Source organism: Haliotis rubra, unplaced genomic scaffold (genome assembly GCF_003918875.1).
Source record: "Haliotis rubra isolate DU_JTF1 unplaced genomic scaffold, ASM391887v1 Scf703, whole genome shotgun sequence".
NCBI classification, from domain to species: domain Eukaryota; kingdom Metazoa; phylum Mollusca; class Gastropoda; order Lepetellida; family Haliotidae; genus Haliotis; species Haliotis rubra.
The window spans coordinates 196,252-219,095 of NW_025767417.1; the positions used below are offsets into that span (position 1 = coordinate 196,252).

The 22,844-nt window shown below is 41.0% G+C and overlaps 1 protein-coding gene across 1 annotated transcript in view; it reads right to left on the minus strand.

The window, feature by feature from the left end:
* Window positions 1-19,988, minus strand: part of LOC124258946 (hormone receptor 4-like) — a 56,375-nt gene extending 36,387 nt beyond the window's left edge. Inside the window, exon 1 of the mRNA XM_046693014.1 lies at window positions 19,383-19,988. The gene's annotated coding sequence lies outside the window, so the exon portion shown is untranslated. The remainder of the gene's footprint in view (window positions 1-19,382) is intronic.
* Between the last annotated feature and the right edge of the window lie 2,856 nt (window positions 19,989-22,844).

A 22,844-nucleotide genomic window follows, 5' to 3' on the forward strand; every position in this document is an offset into this window, starting at 1 on the left:
TGATGGTGGCCAAAATATGAAAGGTTTATTCCATGGAAATGTATTTGATAATCACCGTTGTGAAGGGTCCGCTCGTCACGCTGTAGACGGTTCGATTCCCCACATGAGTACAATGTGAAGCCCATTTTTGTATGCCCCGCCGTGATATTGCTGGAATATTGATACAACCATACTCGCTCACTCACTTCTGTGAACAAGTGTTAGGGCACGTTCAGACGCTAGTTATCCTTGTAATGCTCTGTTGACTGAATAAGCTTACTCACTCACACACTACTACAATCCTTGCCAATAACTGCTATAATGATAAAACTGAACACACATCTGAACGAATAATAATAATAATAATACCTACTACTACTAATAATTATATATTGATAGCGTATTTATCCATCCGCAAGGTGCATGTTCAAAGCGCATAAAATGAGAGAAAAGGCACACGTAATGAAATAATAGTATGAAATAAAATGAGTAATAGCTTGAAATAAGGCCCATGACTAATAACAGGAAATAATGTCTATGAATCAAAGTCCATGAATAATAGGGTGAAATAAAGTCCATGAATAGTAGCCTGAAAATAGGTGGGTCTTGAGTTTTGATTTAAATACAGTTAATGGTGATGAAAGTTTGTCCAGAGGGAGTTTGTTCTATAGTCGAGGACTAAAGGACTTCTGTCTATAGCTGGTAAGATTATACTTTGGTATGTTCAGAAGATTCAGCCACACTTCGAGTGGGTTCGACTCCCGGAGGGGACCCAACGCAACAAAATACTAGAATCTCTACTTTAATAAGAACGTGTAATCCCACATATAACATATGTTGCATCTGACCACTTTCTAAAGGGGACTGTGTATGCATGACTATGTGTATTCACCTCGTTAACTCGTTTTCGGAAATAGATCGAAATATCCGCACTTGCAGACAAGCGGGCTGTGGGGATTTTGAGGCTATGATATGCACGAGAAATCGGGATCGTATTCTACAGATGCTGTCTTTAATTTCCAGTAAACAGAGTAAAATATACACCGCAACTGACACTGAAGAGTTTGTTTAGAACAGACCAGCAAATTAGGGGGCGGTTGGGTGGCGCAGCTGGTAAAGGGTTTGCTCGACTGAGTAGAGGAATCGACATGATTTTCAACATGAATACAGTGTCTGAAACATATGTATGGCGTCATATCGCGACATGGGTGGAATATTGGTGGTGTTGAGGTGGAACGTATTCAGCCGAAGGCTGGAACATGTCAATGGGAAGGATGGAGGTTGCAGTGTCGGCAGTACGGGGCATTCACAAAGCTGGAGCTTAGCGGGCTTTTGTTTTATGCGAAAGGATAGATAGCTGTATTCTGCTGTTGAATGGAATATATTCGTATATAAATATCATAATCCAATACCCCATAAACTCCAAAAGAGCTCAAGATGAAACAAGTAATTAGAAACATCCTATCATTTCCATCCATCACCCCGACTGCAGTAGCCTCTCATGACAAACACGCCTGATCTGCCTGACGTAGATTTAGCGAAGAAAAGGGATAAATAATATGGTAAGATTGATATGCAACAAGAAAACTCCACCCAAGACATCTCCGAGCACGTCGCGTCATGAATGAGAAAGAACACCCATTCATGCCAAGATCTCCGGAAGTTCACGTAAGAACGCCATCTGACGGATTTTATACAGACTTGACACACCGATAATGAGAACGACAAACCCTTCATTCTTCTTACCCTGACATGGAGCGTTCTAAGACAAAGGAAGACATCTCGGGAACCTTGGGGGGTGGAAACTACCATCGTGATAATGTCTGGAGACTGGAAGCAAGACCCCACAAGGGGGACACCTCCCCGCGATGCCAAGGTGGTGGTATTGTGTCTACACCATTGCAAAATTACGTGGATTATGTCACCACAATAACATTGTTCACCCACTTAGATTATCTAGGTCTTGACTAACCACGAGCCCAAACTGGGGTTTGACACTGAACTCTTTCAAACTGGCATTCGTTTGGATATTCGTTGGATATATGATTGTTTTGAAGGTGCTGAGCGGTTTCTGTTTTGGAAGGAGGTAAGTGGTATTTTTATATTGGCTTGGCGCTCACTGAGACACAATGGTATCCCAATCATGACTAATGGTGGGCGAACTCGATCAAGGGGGGTGGGAATGGGAGATTTGTAGTCTGAGATTGCGGTGCCAGCGTTCCTGGTTTCTTCATCACAGAGAAAATGGTGTTGTTTCACGTGGGAAATAACAATCTTTCATGTGGGAAATGTGAAATTGGGAAACACGACCGATATAAACAATGAAAGAAGTATAATTGACTTCAGAGCAAGGGGAGTATAGTGAACGGCTGCCGCGTCGTCTGGTTCGGCGTTACAACTACACCCTCACTCACTGCTACAACGATGCCGATTAGATGTCACGGTACTTTGATTACTGAATGTACACCTGTATTACACCTCTCCATACTTACAGCATCCAGAGCTTATACTGAAACAGTGGGGTTTGCCAACCTACTTTAAACAGGAGTGCGGTTTTATCAGGTCGACTTTATGTGGGAAAGCCTATTGACGCTGGTTGTAAATGTTTATCATTTTGATATAACCTATAAGTACTTGATGGCGGTAACAGACCAAGAACCAGTTTATTATTCGAACCCCAGACCAGATAATGGTGTACAGCAAAGGGAGTGAACTCTGCACGGCTAATTGAGCCGAGTGAGACTACTGGACCACTTGGGCTTGCCTTTCATAGCTTCCATTGTCTCGATCAATAGTATCTCAGATGAGTTCAAATCAAACATAACGTAAACGATGTATGGACGATGTTTATGTGATGTGAATATAACACACAAACACTGACACCTCTTTAATCTGGAACCTAGGTGTGGTCTCCCTGGAGTATATTATGATTCATAAATCTGTGATCGATAAACAGGTGATCTCCTTCCAATACGAATGTCTTTTCTGGGATGATTGTTTAGTTGTAGTAGTTTGAGAAGTGAGTTTCTTATGAAAATGTGTCAGCTCAACCATCACTGAATTTTATGAGCAATAATACAACAAGCGTGAGATTCTTGAGCAGAGAGTGAGTAAATATTGGTTTACGCCGCTTTTAGCAATATTCCAGCAATATCATGGCGGGGGACACCAGAAATGGGCTTTTTACACATTGTACCCATGTGGGGAATCCAACCCGTTCTTCGGCGTTCCAAGCGAACGCTTTAACCACTAGGCTACCCCACCGCCCCTTGAACAGAGAACACGCCACCATATTTATATCCCTTTACCCGTACACCAGTACATCTTGTGTTGCACATGCATTCACGTGCATAAAAAACTGTTATTTACAAACGCGGATCCAGTATTTACAGTTACACCCGACACTGTAAACCCCCCAAAATCTGGACTGAATCATTTGTTGATGTTTTCAAGAAACATATTACGATTGCCATACAGTCACACATTACTAGAAAGAAGTATGATTGCATGAGGAATAAATTATCACTTCCCGTTATGACACCAGGTGTTCACTTAACGTGAACATGTGCCTACAACGTGTGGACACCAAAAATGGGCTTCACACATTGTATCCATATGGGGAATCGAACCCGGGTCTTCGGCGTGACGAACGCTTTAACCACTAGGCTACCCCTCTGCCCCAGTTTACCGTTCATCCGTGTCTCTGTGCGTAGTTCATATACGATGACTGTCGATTTGAGAAAAAAACCCAAACTTTTTATGTTGGTAATATGAATAAGGTCTACAATTTGATGACTAAACCAGCTTTAGATGTGGTACCGCAGCCAGATTGTGCTGACAAATATGATAGTCACGTGAATGAGCGAAACTATTTATTTCGATATGAATATGGATTTCTCACAATACTACACTGGATTACCTTTGCGACTGAGGTCATTCGAGTGGGTTGTTTGGCTTTCTTGTCTATCTCGAACTACCTTTTAATGATCTGGGTAGTGTTGTTTGGGACAGGGTAGATTTCCAGTCAGGGATTATATATTTTTATCCTGGAGATGCAAAATCACAAAATATTACAAAACATGCAACATGATCCACAATATCTGTGGTGTTAAGATATCAGTTTTATAACATATTATCTGTACATAATGGTAGTGACTCGTAAGTCACAATCAAACTACATGCACTTTTCAGAATATTGACATTGTTTGTTTTGAAAATATTCCCAAAACACCAGGAGTATACTTTCTTTTATACGTCAGTCTATTTAACTCCAACACGTCTTTGTTTTTACCATGGCCTTATGCAACTCTTCACGGAGGCTGCCATAGTAAGGATAGTAATAAAGCCTTCACTAGCCATATACTAGCATTCTCTAGCAACATACTAGTATTCCCTCGCAATATACTAGCATTTTCTCGCAATGTAATAACATTCTTTCGCAATATAATAATGTATTAGCATTCTCTCGCAATATAATAGCCTTCTCGCGCAATGTAATAACATTTTCTCGTAATGTAATAACATTCTCTCGCAATATAATAGCATTGTCTGGCAATACAATAGCATTCTCTCAATATGATAGCATTCCATCGCCATATACTAGCATTCACTCACCATGTAATAGCATGCTCTCGCAATATAATGGCATTCCCTCAACATATTTCTAACAGCATTCTCCTACAATGTAATAGCGACCAATCGCGGTAAGATTCGGGTGTCCTCGTTTTACGCTTACGTTCCTTCGTTTCTTCTCTGAACTTTAGCGTTATATCTCCTCGTTGCATTGTCCTTATGCAACAGCGTTCACGATCCCTCGCAATAAAGTTCCCGTTCCCCCGCTACACTTTATCGTTCCCTCGCCATATTACAGTGTCTTTATGCAACAACGTTCACGATCCCCCGCAATAAAGTTCCCGTTCACACTTTATACTCTATCGTTCCCTCGCCATATTACAGTGTCCTTATGCAACAACGTTCACGATCCCCGCAATAAAGTTCCCGTTCACACTTTATACTCTATCGTTCCCTCGCCATATTACAGTGTCCTTATGCAACAACGTTCACGATCCCTCGCAATAAAGTTCCCGTTCACACTTTATACTCTATCGTTCCCTCGCCATATTACAATGTTCTTATGCAACAACGTTCACGATCCCTCGCAATAAAGTTCCCGTTCACACTTTATACTCTATCGTTCCCTCGCCATATTACAGAGTTAACTCGCAATACCTTTAGCGTAGGTACGCGACACTTTAGCGAAGGAAGACGATAGTTTAGAGCGATAGTGTCTCCCAGGGTCTATATGAGCTTCGGTAATTACCATCACGCCCGATTTGCCCGTGAACTTCATAAAAAGATATTACTACCCCGTCACAAAACACGCTGTCTCGCTTACTCACTTTGAAGATGGTGCTTGACGCTGAACCCTAGGCCGGGTGATTCACTGCTGGAGTACTTTCATAGGAAACCCTCTTAGCTCTGACGCACACGTTCAGATATACGCTAAGGCCAAGCGAAGTGTGTTATCATCAGGGTGACAGGTAAAAACTGTTGGTAACCATGGTAACAGTGGCACGTGATAGTGCAGCAGCGTTTCCAAAGACACGTATTATTTTATGTTCATGGTATATCAATATATGTCAAGTATTTAATGTTCATGGTATATCAATATATGTCAAGTATTTAATGTTCATGGTATATCAAGATATGTCAAGTATTTAATGTTCATGGTATATCAATATATGTCAAGTATTTAATGTTCATGGTATATCAATATATGTCAAGTATTTAATGTTCATGGTATATCAAGATATGTCAAGTATTTAATGTTCATGGTATATCAATATATGTCAAGTATTTAATGTTCATGGTATATCAAGATATGTCAAGTATTTAATGTTCATGGTATATCAAGATATGTCAAGTATTTAATGTTCATGGTATATCAAGATATGTCAAGTATTTAATGTTCATGGTATATCAATGTATATGTCAAGATATGTCAAGTATTTAATGTTCATGGTATATCAATATATGTCAAGTATTTAATGTTCATGGTATATCAAGATATGTCAAGTATTGAATGTTCATGGTATATCAAGATATGTTAAATATCAAGATATGTCAAGTATTTAATGTTCATGGTATATCAATATATGTCAAGTATTTAATGTTCATGGTATATCAAGATATGTCAAGTATTTAATGTTCATGGTATATCAAGATATGTCAAGTATTTAATGTTCATGGTATATCAAGTATTTAATGTTCATATATCAAGATAAGTATTTAATGTTCATGGTATATCAATATATGTCAAGTATTTAATGTTCATGGTATATCAAGATATGTCAAGTATTTAATGTTCATGGTATATCAATATATGTCAAGTATTTAATGTTCATGGTATATCAAGATATGTCAAGTATTTAATGTTCATGGTATATCAATATATGTCAAGTATTTAATGTTCATGGTATATCAATATATGTCAAGTATTTAATGTTCATGGTATATCAAGATATGTCAAGTATTTAATGTTCATGGTATATCAAGATATGTCAAGTATTTAATGTTCATGGTATATCAAGATATGTCAAGTATTTTGTCAAGTGGTCGGGAGAATACACGGGATAACATTGAAATTAGGTTAGTTTACAGGTCTTGGAGGGACAGTTTGATCAGAAGTCATCTGGGACAGCTGTGCTCTACCAATACAAAGCGTCTAACAAGTGTCTAACAAGCGTCTTTTCTTCTATTTGTATGAAAATGCATGGGGTTTAACTGCTATCACAGACAGACAGACAGACAGACAGACAGACAGAAACACACACACAAACAGACACACACATACTGAACACACACACGTACTCTCTCACACACACACACACACACACACACACACACACGAATGACAAGTTGTGAAGTGAGTACAATATTTTGAGCGCCACGTTTGGGATACTGTTTGTACGTCTCCAAGACTCTTGAGAATATATTATAAGAGAAGTACTGATTTCGACACCGTTTTTACTTTGTTTTTCATTTTTAGATGCATATATTTTATTTTAATCAAGACTGTATTTCGGAGACAATGGAAGAGGGATGAGTTGATACAGAAGGGCCGCCACTGGTGATTTTACGAAAGCTTCTTTCGATTTCTGTAGCGCATCTCGTCGTTGAGGTTTTCCTCTGTCTTGTTCGTTCTGTTCGTACCTTTGACGTCAGAAACTGCACGTCAGTACTTTGCGAGTACTTTGGCACTGTCTTTAAATGTCACGAATAAGAACATCCGTGTATGCAATAAACAGTCTCATCAGGGTTACGGACACTCGTCATACCAGGAACATGGACACAATGATACCAGGAACATGGGCACAATCATACCAGGAACAGGGACAGAATCATACCAGGAACATGAACACAATCATACCAGGAACATGGACACAATGATACCAGGAACATGGACTCAATCATACCAGGAACATGGACACAATCATACCAGGAACATGGACTCAATCATACCAGGAACATGGACACAATCATACCAGGAACATGGACACAATGATACCAGAAACATGGACACAATGATACCAGGAACAGGGACAGAATCATACCAGGAACATGGACAAAATGATACCAGGAACATGGACACAATGATACCAGGAACAGGGACACAATGATACCAGGAACATGGACACAATGATACCAGGAACATGGACACAATGATACCAGGAACAGGGACACAATGATACCAGGAACAGGGACACAATGATACCAGGAACAGGGACACAATGATACCAGGAACATGATACAGGGACACAATGATACCAGGAACATGGACACAATGATACCAGGAACATGGACACAATGATACCAGGAACATGGACACAATGATACCAGGAACATGGACACAATGATACCAGGAACATGGACACAATGATACCAGGAACATGGACACAATGATACCAGGAACATGGACACAATGATACCAGGAACAGGGACACAATGATACCAGATACCAGGAACATGGACACAATGATACCAGGAACAGGGACACAATGATACCAGGAACATGGATACAATGATACCAGGAACAGGGACACAATGATACCAGGAACATGGACACAATCATTTTAGCGATGTGCATGCCCGCACTGGTCTGAACGGATTCATGGCGCTAGCCTACTGAGACACAATGGTGCAGTTAAACGTGGACAGCCCACTGTTAGACTAACATCTAGTTTCTGAAACGAACATAGTATACTGAAAAATAACGGTTCCTTAATTATAATAATAAAATATAATGAAAAGGAGTCCAGAGATTTTCTCCTGTAACTGTGGTAATCTAGACTTGGCTTTCTTGGATAAATTTGTTTCAGGGTCTGTGTGACTACCTCACAGTGTACTGACGCCGTACCCACCAGGCCTTGTGGTACCCCCTTTAATGCCGGGCAGATACCAAGGCACCATCTGAAATCTTTCAACGCATATCGGATCGAACCACTCTCCGCTCTCCCTGCTCTCGTATCAGAACACTGAGGTGGTATTTGGATGTATTGCAATTATTGGCGGAAGCCATTAGGAATTTATTGCTTATACCCGCCTAGAAGCTGGTATTCTGCACCAAAGGTCAGTATAATTATAAAGTCATACTGTTAGGTATTTCATATAACGTTCTGGTTTTTGTGAAGTGGTATTTCATTGATAATATCAGTGATATAACAGTAAAAGCTTTATGCTTAGTTCGATTTTAAAATCCCTCTGAATTTAGAGAAAAAACACTTTAGACAACCATCTTGCACAAAATAGTAATTTTCCTTATTCGCCTACAATGCTCACTTAGTTTTGACGTGTAGATAAATCCCACATCTGCCATGTACGCTCTACGATTCACAAGGGTATTGGGCATTGCTTTTGCTAGGAATACAAACATGAGTGAGTGAGGTTTGGTTTTACGCCGCTTTTAACAATATTCCAGCTATGTCACGGCGGGAAACACCAGAAAAGGGCTTTACACATTGTACCCATGTGGGGAATCGAACCCGGGTCTTTGGCGCGACGAGCGAACGCTTGAACCACTAGGCTACCCCACCACCCCAATGCAAACGTGGTCACGTGACCCCAGGGTGTTAAAGTCGGATTAAAGTGCCTTCGTATCGTGACATTGTTTTTTCTGGATGTACAAACCGTCAGTGTCGGTTTTGCTATTGCCAGTTTGCGGCGTAAACCAATATTTACTCACTCATTTGATAATATTAGAAATATTGCAAAGAACATTTCGCAAACCTGTATTTTGTTCAGTGTGGTCCGTTGGTCAGTTTTTACCTTGCAACATGGTAAGCATCACACAACGCGAGCTCTTGCAGGATAAAGGGTTAATGCAAACGTCAGTGTTCTCTCAACAACTAAACATCATCTTAACCGCTACACCCACTAGTTCAGCTGCAGCGTCAGACGACTTCTATTTACAACATCATTCAGCTTTTAACTTACGTCAGTGGTGGGCGGCAGTCTCCCTCCCACATTATGTGCTGTGTCGACACGTGATGCGTACTACAGACTGCAAACCTGACATTCACACCTGCCGAGTAGTTCACAACGTGACATTGCCACTGACCTTAGGAGGAGCAGCTCCGATTGATCGAAGCGTACGTAAAAGTACGCTTCATTGTAGATGCGCTATTGATTTGAACGATTGTTGGTTTGCGCAGAGCTGACATTATGTTAATGGTAAACGGCTAGTGTTGAAGTGTTGCATTGTAGTATATTACGTGATTGTTTCACATGATGTTGCTCTTAGGTACATAAACTGACAATACCAGATTTAATGCTTGCTGGTGAGAGTGACTTGGGTTTACGTTGAGGTAGGTTTGATGTGGGTTCAAGGTTATTGCACTTGGACATGGCATGTGCATGCATGTGTGTGTAGTGGGTGTGTGGGTGTGTGATATCGTGTGTTGTGTGTGCGCGTGCTTGCGCCGCACATGCATGCATGCGTGTGTAGTGGGTGTGAATACGGTGTGGTGTCTGATTTGTTTGCGTGTGCGTGTGCGTGTGTGTGCGTGTGCGTGTGCGTGAACTTGTTAGGATAAATGCAGTTTTTAAAGTGCTAGTTTTATATTCAGTTGTTGTCTGACGTGTGAAATTTGATGTTCATGAGCTGAAGGAAGTGAGACACTAGCATGTTTATATGAGTGAGTGAGTCTGGTTTTACGCCGCTGTCCCCATGTGGGGAATCAGACCCTGGAACTCTTTAACCAGTGGGCTACCTGACTGCCCGCGTAACCATGTGAGGGATCGAACCCAGACCATGAGAACTTTACGATATTTAAAAGAGTGTTTACAACAGTGTGATAGAAACTCAACTAAGAACGACCCTGAAGGTACGGAGTATACAGCGTAATAAAGTGCGTTCATTATACCCTGGATTAAAGATGATGAACAGGAAAGTTATTTGTGTTCTTTCATAAATATCAGCGGACATTTGTAAGTATATCAACATTATGTCTCACTTTGTTGCTGATCACGTGTTATATAAAAGTATGGGTGCGTGAGTGAGTGCTCTACGCATTATCAGGTACTAGTTTACAGTCGAAGCTGATATCCTTGTCAGCCCTACCTTAATTATCCAACAAAAACTATTTATAAATTCATCACCAACTGCTGCATTACCATCATTGCAATTTAGTGTAGTCGTCATCTTCATCTTCATCATCATCGTCGTCGTCGTCGTCGTCGTCATCATCATCGTCGTCGTCGTCATCATCATCATCATCATCATAATCATCACCGCCACCGCCAACTGCATTATCATCATTGTAATTGATTGTGTTCGTCTTTATCATCATCATCATCATCATTTACAATAGCAACACCCTTCATCATCGTCGTCATCATCATCATCATCATCATCATCATAATCATCATCATAATCTCCACCACCACCTTCATTACCATCATCATCATCATCATCATTTACAATAGCAACACCCTTCATCGTCGTCATCATCATCATCATCATCATCATCATCATCATAATCATCATCATAATCTCCACCACCACCTTCATTACCATCATCATCATTATCATCATCATCATCGCTATTTATATTTTAATCGTCATCGACCCAAGTGCCTATGTCCACGTTGGCGTCATCATGATCGTCATAATGGTCGTCATGATCATCACTGTAATACAAAGAGGGCCGAGAGGACACACTGGTTGATTAATGTCCTCGCATTCTTCAACACCATACGTTCATGCCAGCAGATATTATTCTAAGCGGTAGACTTATGTTCTATCTATCAACCGCTGTCTTTCCCTGACGCGTTTCTGTAACAATATTGCTGACTGCGGTGCAAAGCAGCTTCATCCATTCTGCCAGCATCACAAGTTCACTGTCGTCCGCAGAGACCATCTCCAGACACAGCACAGCGGGGAGGCTGCAATCGATATTCTAGTTGTGTCAACCAAACCGTTTTCAAGCGTAACTTTAGTGATCACGTGCCTAAGGCATTGTGGGAAGAAACCGTACCGTGAAACACTGGGCGACTTCTGTCAGTGCTTGGGGTCGGTTGGTGCGGTTTTATTTCAACGTAGGACAAATGATGTATCATGTGTGTTCTTTACACCTGTAACTGAGACATTGTGTTTAATCACTGACTCGAGTTGGAGAAGCAACAGAATCAATCATGTCGAAGATACCCGGTAATGTGCTACAGTGAAAGAGCGCCCGACCCAACAACCCGTATCTTGCTGGCCAGTCCATTCACTCCAAGAAAAAATAAACTCATTATTATGGGAACTGACAAACAAATAAGTACCGGTCATCTGCCTACCCGTTATTGCTTACCTCACACCTACCCGTAGACGTTATCATCACTCAACACGTACCCGTTATAGTCACCCTTATCCGACATCCGACAACCACCAAAACACATATCCGTTATCCCCTTGGTTATCCCCAAAACGTACCGTTATCTCAGGTCAACATCATCACGTACCCGACACCCTGTACCTTCCATACTACGACATAACGACTCTCTCAGACCCCGACACCCTGACCCTCACACACCTCGACACCAAGACCCCACCCCCACCCCAGACCTTCCAACACCCTGACACCCAGACCCTCCAACGCCTCGACACCCAGACCCTCCAACGCCCCGACACCCAGATCCTCCAACGCCCCGACACCCCGACCCTCCAACACCCCGACACCCAGACCCTCCAACACCCCGACACCCTGACCCTCCAACACCCTGACACCCTGACCCTCCCACACCCCGACTACCTGACCCTCCAACACCCTGACACCCTGACCCACCCACACCCCGACACCCTGACCCTCACACACCCCGACGCTCCAACACCCTGACCCTCAAATACCCCGACACCCTGACCCTCACACACCCCGACACCCAGACCCTCCAACACCCTGACACCCTGACCCCCACACACCCCGATACCACCTTTCTGCTACATATAAATCAGACATGTTAGTTAATCCAACCCAATCATATTAGATTTCTCCTATAGGAGCAGAAACAAATCAGTTCCAGCTAAATCTGGTGATTGTAGGCGAGGAAGAAAGTACATACATACGGCAAACCCATTCATTACATTCACACTTTTGCAACAAACAATACCCCGTAAAATCCAATGACCGCAATCTCAGACCTCAACTAACCTCTTTCACAGAGAGACAATCCGGCGTCACAAGTCCCACCCTGCTGCAAACGGGCTAGTGACGATCACGTGACAAACGCAGCGCCCCCAAACGGAATCTGCTCAGAGCATCATCTTCATCACTCTCGCGTAACCGCAAGACAAGTTGTATAGCAGCGGCAGCATTGGTCAGAATGGTGTCTTCATCATTACCGATGACGACAGCCGTTGGAACTATATTTGTAGCCAACTTTGAAGACGTAGGAAAATGGCTGCTGATGGTTTTGTCACGAGGGTAAACATCACCAGTTATTTGTACCTGACTTCATGTCTAGAAACGGACACCTTTCAAAGAAAAGCGAAATATTGGTCTCATGAACGATGGAATTGGATTTGTGGAGGAACGTAGCTGTTCATTTCAATCCCAAAATGTAATCACAAATTTATTATGCTAACATAAATAATCGCTTGTTTCGAGAGTATGTTTTGTCAAAGGTTTGGACAGGTTAGACGGATGAAGTTATTCGGCCTTTCGCTGCCAAGAGAGCAGTAATTATGAATTCTTGGTGGTCATCACATCGGGTGATTACGAGTGCCTCAGACAATATTACAATAACGACATTACCAAGTTTATACCGTTTAATGGATGATGATACCATGGAGTCCTGTCCGGTGGTTTTCCATTGTTCCATTAAATACGCTTGTTCATCTTCATGGTTACATGGAGCGCCGAGTGAAATTGTCCAGATTAATAAAGTTTCCGGATTAAACCGATAAAAACCACCGAGTGGTCCTTTATTATATATATACATTTTTAATCTGCCGGATAAACAATTATTTCGGATTAGCAAATACAATTTACAATATGGTGTTTGGGGCGTTGTGAAAATGACGGTCCGGATTAGGAAGGTTTCCGTGTAAACGAAAACAATTCAAGTAATGACCTCAGCGCATACATCCGTTTGGTAGATTCATCTACCGGATTACCGTTGTTTTGTCTCATAACGGTGTCCGAAATGAGTATTTTTCGGTACAGTCAATAAAAAGACGTTTATTGACAACAGCTTTATATCCTGACTCATATCTAGTAGCTGTAGATAGATTGTTCTTCATTTAGTGAAACACTTATGAAACACAAGAAGAATATCGTTAGATTGTCTGCACCTGTATAGAACAAACCCCTGTTAATCCGGTCGATACCCTTCTAAGCAGCTTGGACTTGAGTAACCATCTTTCCGATTACCGCATATCTATATATAACTATCTATCTATATATATGTACATATAGGTATAGATCAACGTCAGGACTGATGCGGGTAGTCTAACTACAGGGTCCTGAATATAGGGGTATCCCTGTATGCGACGATCAGATTTTGCTGTTGATCTCAGGCAGTACTGATTGTCAGTCGTGGGGGGCTTAATAATGGAATTATTCAGACATTATATTTCATAATGAAAATATATTCCTCGAATAGTTTAATTGGCTTAACCAGTTATTTAAGCGTTGATCGATATTGAATTACATTCTGGGAGAACAGAATGATTTCACGAAATCCTATTTTTTCTGTATTTGACTTTTAAGATTGTCATATCGTGGATACAAAAAGCGCCTTGCGGTCCTAGTAATGGCGCCCGTCAATTAGCTTTAGTTTTCATGTTAGAAGTTACATATCATATCCAGTAGGTAATACATTTGAGGTCATACTATGCGTTTTTCGGTAACTGAAATCGCAAGCAATTAACCCGAAATTGACTCCATGGTGTAGTAAAAAACAAAGAATCCACAAAAATTACTGATCTTCTTAAATATCCGTGCATAAAAAACAACAACCCCAAAACAACGGTAGAGGTTAACATTTCGTACAATGGTAAAAAACAACCCACCACGGCAGTACTGACACTCATTAATCGCTTGATTAATGGTGAGCGAAAGTTGTAACCAGCCACAATGGCTGAAATACCCAGACTTATACTCAGGTGGGAGTACTGCTGGACGCAGGTGGGTGGGGAGGTGGAGACTGTAGTGTGATCAGGGAGGGGTGGAGGGGAGATGATGGACACGGTCAACGATGTGGTCAGATGCCCACATGTAATCAAAAAACGACGTCTTCTATGCCATCCAGAAAACTCAATTTCTCAGAATTAACGTAATTCCTTATGTCTGAAAGATGTACGTACAAGAACGAATCTAGTGAAAATGTACAACATTTAAAACTAAAATTGCCTATGTTAAATATATTGTACAAAATACTTCATCCAAGAACACTAAAACGGAATGATCAACCGAAGAACAAACAAGAAAAATTACCTGTTGATGAAAGTTTTCTTGCAAGGAATATTTTACATGCGAAAACTGTACCACATCTTTATCAAAATTAGCATAAAGGTAAACTTTCTGCATGGCAATGCATACGTAGTCAGGTATCTGACCCCCAGCTAGGGTCATGTGACCAGCATCCAATCAAAATGCTTTGTCGCCTCTGCACTCCATATATGGTAGTGGAGGTATTGGTCTTTGTCCTATGTATGGCAACGTCCCAGATAAAAAAGTTCGTCAGAATTCAGGGCATATGTGTTTCCCAATTACCCATGGTGCCAACAAACTGGTGTCTATTCCCTACCAAACTACAAAGTCGTTTTCATTCACTTAGTTCCGGGATGACCTTTTGACCTCATACCATGCCCGCTTCCAGCAGAGGCCAAAGAAGACCTTCTCGATGTCATCGTACCAGTGCAAGAATATGATCGCGAGTCCATACGTAAAAGCGGGGTTAAAGTTTGTCTCGCCGTTACCAACGTTTTGGAATGTTCCACAATTTACTCTGCAAGACATTACAAGATGGCGTCTCTCAGACAATTTATGAAGTTTCTGCAACTCAAACCTTTCACAAGTATTTGCCGACAAGGGCTAATGTATAAAATTCGCTTTTCATTAATATAAAGAAACATGACATAAGTTTGACGAGTTGCAACGAATTCTTCTAGATCTGACGTGAACATGCTGTTTATCTTGCACACAGAATAAATGTAAGGTAACCTACCTTGATCCTTGCCAATCCCACAATATCCTTGTTCGTCAGTGAAAAGATCCTTATGTAATCCATATATATGTCCTCGAAGTGCATAACGCTGATGAGATGCACGATTCAGTGCGCACACATTCAACACAATGCGATGCAAAACAAATTTGAACTTATAGAGGATTTTTAATTGTTCAACAACTTCAGAATATTATATGTGTGTCGTATCTGTCCACATTTGAGCTGCCCCTAATACTTGAGTTAAAATATGTACATACCTATATGACTAATTCAGGAAATATCAAAGGATATATCCTGGCATAACTCACTGTTCGCAACAAGGCTTCAACAGATTTAAAATGTCACTACTGAAACACAATATGTCCTCAAGTCTTCCGAACGATTTCTCGAGTTAGAATTGCTTTCGTTCGTCGGTTTTACAAGGTAATTAATGTTTTTCATTCTAACGCTATATAGAAAGATTTAATATCGCACCTAAAATAAAATAAACCATTTAAACGTCCGCATTATTGATCTGTCTGGACTGACACCAGAATCTGGACAATTAAAAATATGGATATGTCACAAAGGGTAATAACAAACAGACTTCGATACTTCAAGACCACGGTACTGGGCCGGTCCTCTATGACCCAGTGCCATACAGCCCAGTATACCCCAGTCTATGTCTCATTCTATCATGTCATGTGGCTCTGCAATCTCTATATTGACCAAAGGATCTAAATAGCCGAATCTCAAGGCCCTGTGTAAAACAATCTCATGGCCTGTAAAACCCAATCTCATGTTCTTGTAAAGTACAGCCTTATTTGCTTGTACTGTCCAGTTATGTGGCTCTGCATTGCCCAATCCTATGTCCCTGTAGAACTCAATCCTATAATATTGTATAATCTGATCTCATGACCTGGTATAGCCTAATCTCATGCCCCGGTGTAGCACAACCTCATGACCCTGTATAAACCCAATATCGCGTCCCTGTATAACTAATGGGAAAAACCCTGTATTGCCCTTGTATGACCGAATTTCAAAAGCGTGCATAGCAAAATATCATTACCTTGTATTGCCCAACCTCATGATCAAATATAATCTAATACCACTGCCCTCCATAACCTAATATCACCGCCCTGTATTGCCCAATCTCATGACATTATTTAGCCTAATATCATTGGCCTTCATAACCTAATATCATCACCTTGCATTGCCAAATCTCAAGATCACATATAATCTGATATCATTACCCTGTATTGAACAACCTCATGATCACATATAGCCAAATATTATTGGCCTTCATAACTTAATATCACCACCTTGTATTGAGCAACCTCATGATCAAATATAATCTAATACCACTGCCCTCCATAACCTAATATCACCACCCTGTATTGCCCAATCTCATGATCAAATACACCCTAATATCATTGGCCTTCATAACCTAATATCATCACCTTGCAGTGCCAAATCTCAAGATCACATATAATCTGATATCATTACCCTGTATTGAACAACCTCATGATCAAATACAACCTAATATCATTGGCCTTCATAACCTAATATCATCACCTTGCAGTGCCCAATCTCAAATTCACATATAATCTAATATCATTACCTTGTATTGAACAACCTCATGATCACATATAGCCAAATATTATTGGCCTTCATAGCTTAATATCACCACCCTGCATTGCCCAATGTCATGATCACATATAGCCTAATATTATTGGCCTTCATAGCTTAATATCACCATCCTGTATTGCCCAAAGTCATGATCACATATAGCCTAATATTATTGGCCTTCATAGCTTAATATCACCACTCTGTATTGCCCAATGTCATGATCACATATAGCCTAATATTATTGGCCTTCATAGCTTAATATCACCATCCTGTATTGCCCAAAGTCATGATCACATATAGCCTAATATTATTGGCCTTCATAGCTTAATATCACCACTCTGTATTGCCCAATGTCATGATCACATATAGCCTAATATTATTGGCCTTCATAGCTTAATATCACCATCCTGTATTGCCCAATCTCATGATCACATATAGCCTAATATTATTGGCCTTCATAGCTTAATATCACCATCCTGTATTGCCCAATCTCATGATCACATATAGCCTAATATTATTGGCCTTCATAGCTTAATATCACCATCCTGTATTGCCCATCCTCATGATCACATATAGCCAAATATTATTGGCCTTCATAGCTTAATATCACCGCCCTGTATTGCCCAATCTCATGATCACATATAGCCTAATATTATTGGCCTTCATAGCTTAATATCACCATCCTGTATTGCCCAATCTCATGATCACATATAGCCTAATATTATTGGCCTTCAAAGCTTAATATCACCATCCTGTATTGCCCATCCTCATGATCACATATAGCCAAATATTATTGGCCTTCATAGCTTAATATCACCATCCTGTATTGCCCAATCTCATGATCACATATAACCTAATATTATTGGCCTTCATAGCTTAATATCACCACGTTGTATTGAACAATCCCATGATCAAATATAACTAAATATCATTGCCCACCATTATCTAATCTCATCACCTCACCACATATCAAATGTGTTGCCCAATCTCAAGATCACATATAATTATCATTATCTTGTATTGAACAACCCCATGATCAAATATAACCAAATATCATTGGCCTCCATAACCTAATCTCATCACCCTGTATGGCCCAATCCCATGATCATGTATAACCTGATTCGAGCTAATGTCGAGCATTAGTCCCAACTAATGAATATGAATAGCCTCATTACAGGACCCAGCCTAGCCCAATTGCATGAACTATATGTCTTCCCCCTATGACTATATGTCTTTCCTCTATGACCTTATATATCCCCACCCAGTATAGCCCTACCTTATGTCTGTATAGCATCACTCCCTGTAGTAAACAATATCAACTACACATCATCCATCAATGATCTCTTCAACTTTCCAGCGACAAGTGAAGGACCAAATATAGCCAGTCATTCCTCAATGGCCACCACTGAACCCTTTGGTAACCACAGGCAGAAGACGAAAGCACCCAGGGCGGAACGTCTATTTCCAGCACGTCATTATACAGGAGTCTGGTGGCACTCTGGGATGAACAGGCGAGTCGATGTGTCTATCATTAGACACGTGTATGACCCTTCCCCTGTGGTCATTGATCTGTCCAGCTACGGGGCCCGCGTACTACAAATAACACCATCAACGAGCAGGTGTGTCCATGCTCATGATTTACTCGCCGGGGAATGGCACCCGGTGTCAAAGGACAATCCTGTCGACTCAGCTCGTCACTTGCAGTGTAGATCTGTGACAATACTGTGTCGATAACTTAAGGGAAAGTAAAAGAATCTGAATACGGAGGTATTAACACTAACGCATAATGGAAGAAAGTTGATACACCAGTTCCGATTATATAGCCTTGAGGATTAACGTGAGAAAACAAAAAATATTTATTGCTGACTGCGCATAAAACTGCTTTAGCTGTTACGACAATTGACTTCAACACTCCGATGTGTTAAAGAACTGACATTTCCCACATTTTCGCATATTACGAAAAAGTATTTATAAGAAATTAGTAAACATACGTTTCAAACGGTAACAGGTCAACCAATTAGTAGACAACACCAGTAAGTGTCAGCAGCATTCGGGTCAAGATGACATAGAATACATGAAATCACTACCTGTATCTTCGTCGACGATGTTGTTGCGTTGTCAGTTGCCTCTGGAGACGTTTCCTCCGTCGTGGCCATGGTAAGAAGGCGAAACAGAAAGTAGTTTCAGTAAGCAGGTACCCTGTTACCCTACTGATGACATCAGTACCCACTTAACACAGGTATTTCTGAGCCTAGCAGCGCTTAACAGACTTCACGAAAACTGCATCCATACATACAAAAAAGGGATACGATCATTTGGACTGGATGTCGAGACATTGAATTACGACAAAATCTATAATGCTTAAAACAAAAAATGAGTTACCATTTAAGTTATATAGATAATTTTTCAGCTATATAGTGAAATTTATTGAACAAAATGATACCTGTTTGCGGTTTAAAAATATCAAAGGTCTCCGAAAATAACAAAAATGGTGTCCACTTACTAAGTAAAGGCATTGAAAATTCGAGTTAAGATCGCCAGCTGAAGCTTCACTAGTTCCCATAGGAATCCTCAACTTTATCGCAGAGACACTTCGCTAATTGTCTTGATTAATTAACATTCTAGTTAATTGTTTATAGCGATAACCCTAGCGCCCAGTAAAGTCCGCCATGAAAGACAGGTAGGTACCGACTGTCCATTCTTATAGCGTTACAGCTGATGTACACACACACAAACAACAAACCACTCACGTGTCGAGTAATGCGGAAATTTCCTCGTTGTCACACGCTCGCCGATACTACTACAAAACTATTTTAAGAACAAGAAAATTCATTAAAACACCTTTCCTGTACGATAGCCCCGCCCCCCGCGCCGCAGCCAGCCAACCAGCGAGCGACCGCGAGGTTTTCTTCCTTCGAGCTGTCGTTATTTCAGTCCGCACGTGACAACGTGGGTGTAGATTCTGCCGATTGCGGACGTTTGAATGAAGCCACGTGTTTGGCTAGTTTCTACCTATACATGATACACTGTTTCTGTACAGCTGAGCGTGGGTGTAGGGCAATTCCATGACACTGAGAGAGAAGAGGAGGGGTAACCCATGCTATGTTGACGGTGTACAAACGTTCACAGCAGCCTTGTGCCTGATGCACATCGTTGCAAAGCTGTAAGTTCACAACTACTATATCACGCTCGTAGTACACTTAAGGGTTAAATTCATCGAATGGAACGGGACATGATAGGTTTCGCAATTGCGAAATATAGCAACTTTAATATTTGGGGAATGGGCGGGTTGCGGGGGTTTGCAACCTCAACCCCCTTGTCACAATTCAAATTTCACACACTCAGCCCAGTAACTTTACGACAGACCATTAACCTAAGGCACCCTTATTTTCTGAGGGGGTGGTAAGTTACGAAAATCGAGATTCAGTCATGATCTGTAGGCAGTCGAAGTTTCTGAATTATTGGCAGGACGCATTCAGGTAAATAGCTTTTTCTTTAATCTTCAGTTACAGAATGTGCCCGCCACAGAGCTTGAAAATTGCTGAGTACGGCGTAAAACTGAACTACAGAATGTGCCTAGGGAAGAGTTGGTCTTCAGCGACCCATACTTGTCTTACGAGGCGACAGATGGGATCTGACAAGGCTCTCTGACTTGATTGATGCAGTCATCGTATCCCAGTTACGTAGATCGATGCTCATGATGACAATCACTGGATTGTCTGGTCCAGACTAGATAGTAAATTCGTCATGTGTCGTTTAAGTGCATTCATGTAAATATATTTTCCTTTATAAGTTCATAAACGATTTGACGAAGTGTTCTGATTTGCAGGAAAATACACACATTAATTGTAATACATCTGTTTACTTATATTGAGCAAAACTGTCAGAATGGCAACGTTTGGACACATTTAGTGATTCTTGAGGTCAGCAAAACAGAAATTCCGAAATGTGTTAAAAATACTTATATAAATTTTGATGCATGTACATTGTGCAAATATTGTGAGAATGACAACAGTGGTCTGGTTACATATAGTGATTCTTGTATTTGGAAGGTTTGGAGGTCAGATGATACACAGTATTTCAATGTAAGACCTCTCGTAAAACCGTTCGTGACAAAATGATGACAATTTCCTCTTTTGGGCATTGGATGGATCGGCGTATGTATATAACTACAACCAGGTTTGGTTGAGCCAGGGAGGAAGATGGATCGATGTCATGAAACAGAAACCAAAGAAACTGTGGTACAAACGTGTGTGGGTTGACTTGGTAACGTCGGGCTTGAACTGTTTGGGATAAGGCGTTTGTTAAGGCGGGACGTGTGTGTACCGAGGTTACTGGGTTAGAGGTAGTAATTGTGATGAATGGATGCTATAAGTACACCACAGAACACGCTGAAGATGGTTAACATACGCTCTCAAGCATAGCACTGTATTAGTGGGCGGAGTGAGATGTCAACAGGTTGTGGGCAGGGGAAGGGGGTCATTGAGAGGCGGGAGGGCCCATTAAACTTTAAGGACATGGGTGGGGGATGAGACTCTAGGACAAAACGTGGGCACACCAAAACCATGTCAAGACACGAGAGTAGGTGTGCCGTATAGTACGCTGCATTGCACAGCCAAATTACGAAACACCAGTGCTAATAGAACAAGACAACGATGACATCGTTTCCTAACAGTCTTGTAATCTGTTACTTCTTCTGGACAAGTCACACACACACACACACACACACACACACACACACACACACACACACACACACACACACACACACACACACACACACACACACACACACACACACACACACACACACACTCTCTCTCTCTCTCTCTCTCTCTCTCTCTCTCTCTCACTCACACCACTCACACACACACACCCACTCACACACACACTCACTCACTCACACACACAATATAAACATGGTTACCTACAATACACACAGTGATTGTTTCTGAAAATTCTCTTATGTCAAGTAACACACAGATAGCAATACAGTGAACGTTATATTCTTTGCTTTGCGTGTATGTTTATTGATCAACAACAATATTTCAGCTATATGACAACCTCCTGTAAATAATAGAATCTGGACCAGATATTCCAGTGACCGGCGTTTTCAAACCCGTCGGTACGAGCATACCCCGTCAGACAAGTAACCAAGCCCTACCATCCAATTCATTAAGTCATCCAGTGTAGATAGCTGCAGGATTTCAGAAAATATTCCAGATAAATATGGAATAGATTTCCCCCTATAATTATTTTTTACTAATATTAGATATTTAAATGTATGAAAATGGATACACTGAAACTGAGTCATGTGTCAGGCTATATAAGTAAGGACAATTTTAGAAATGCCCAAGAACGAAAAGTAATCAGAAACACCTCACAAGTAAATTAACCAATATCCAGTGTCCATTCCCAAACTCGTTAACAGTGAAATAGGCCAACGTTTCAATATCACACTGTAAACACATTATGCCAGCTGCTTGCAGTAAATTTCAGCTTAGCAGAACCACATCAGGTCAGTAACAGAAAGGTGAATTCCCTATCCA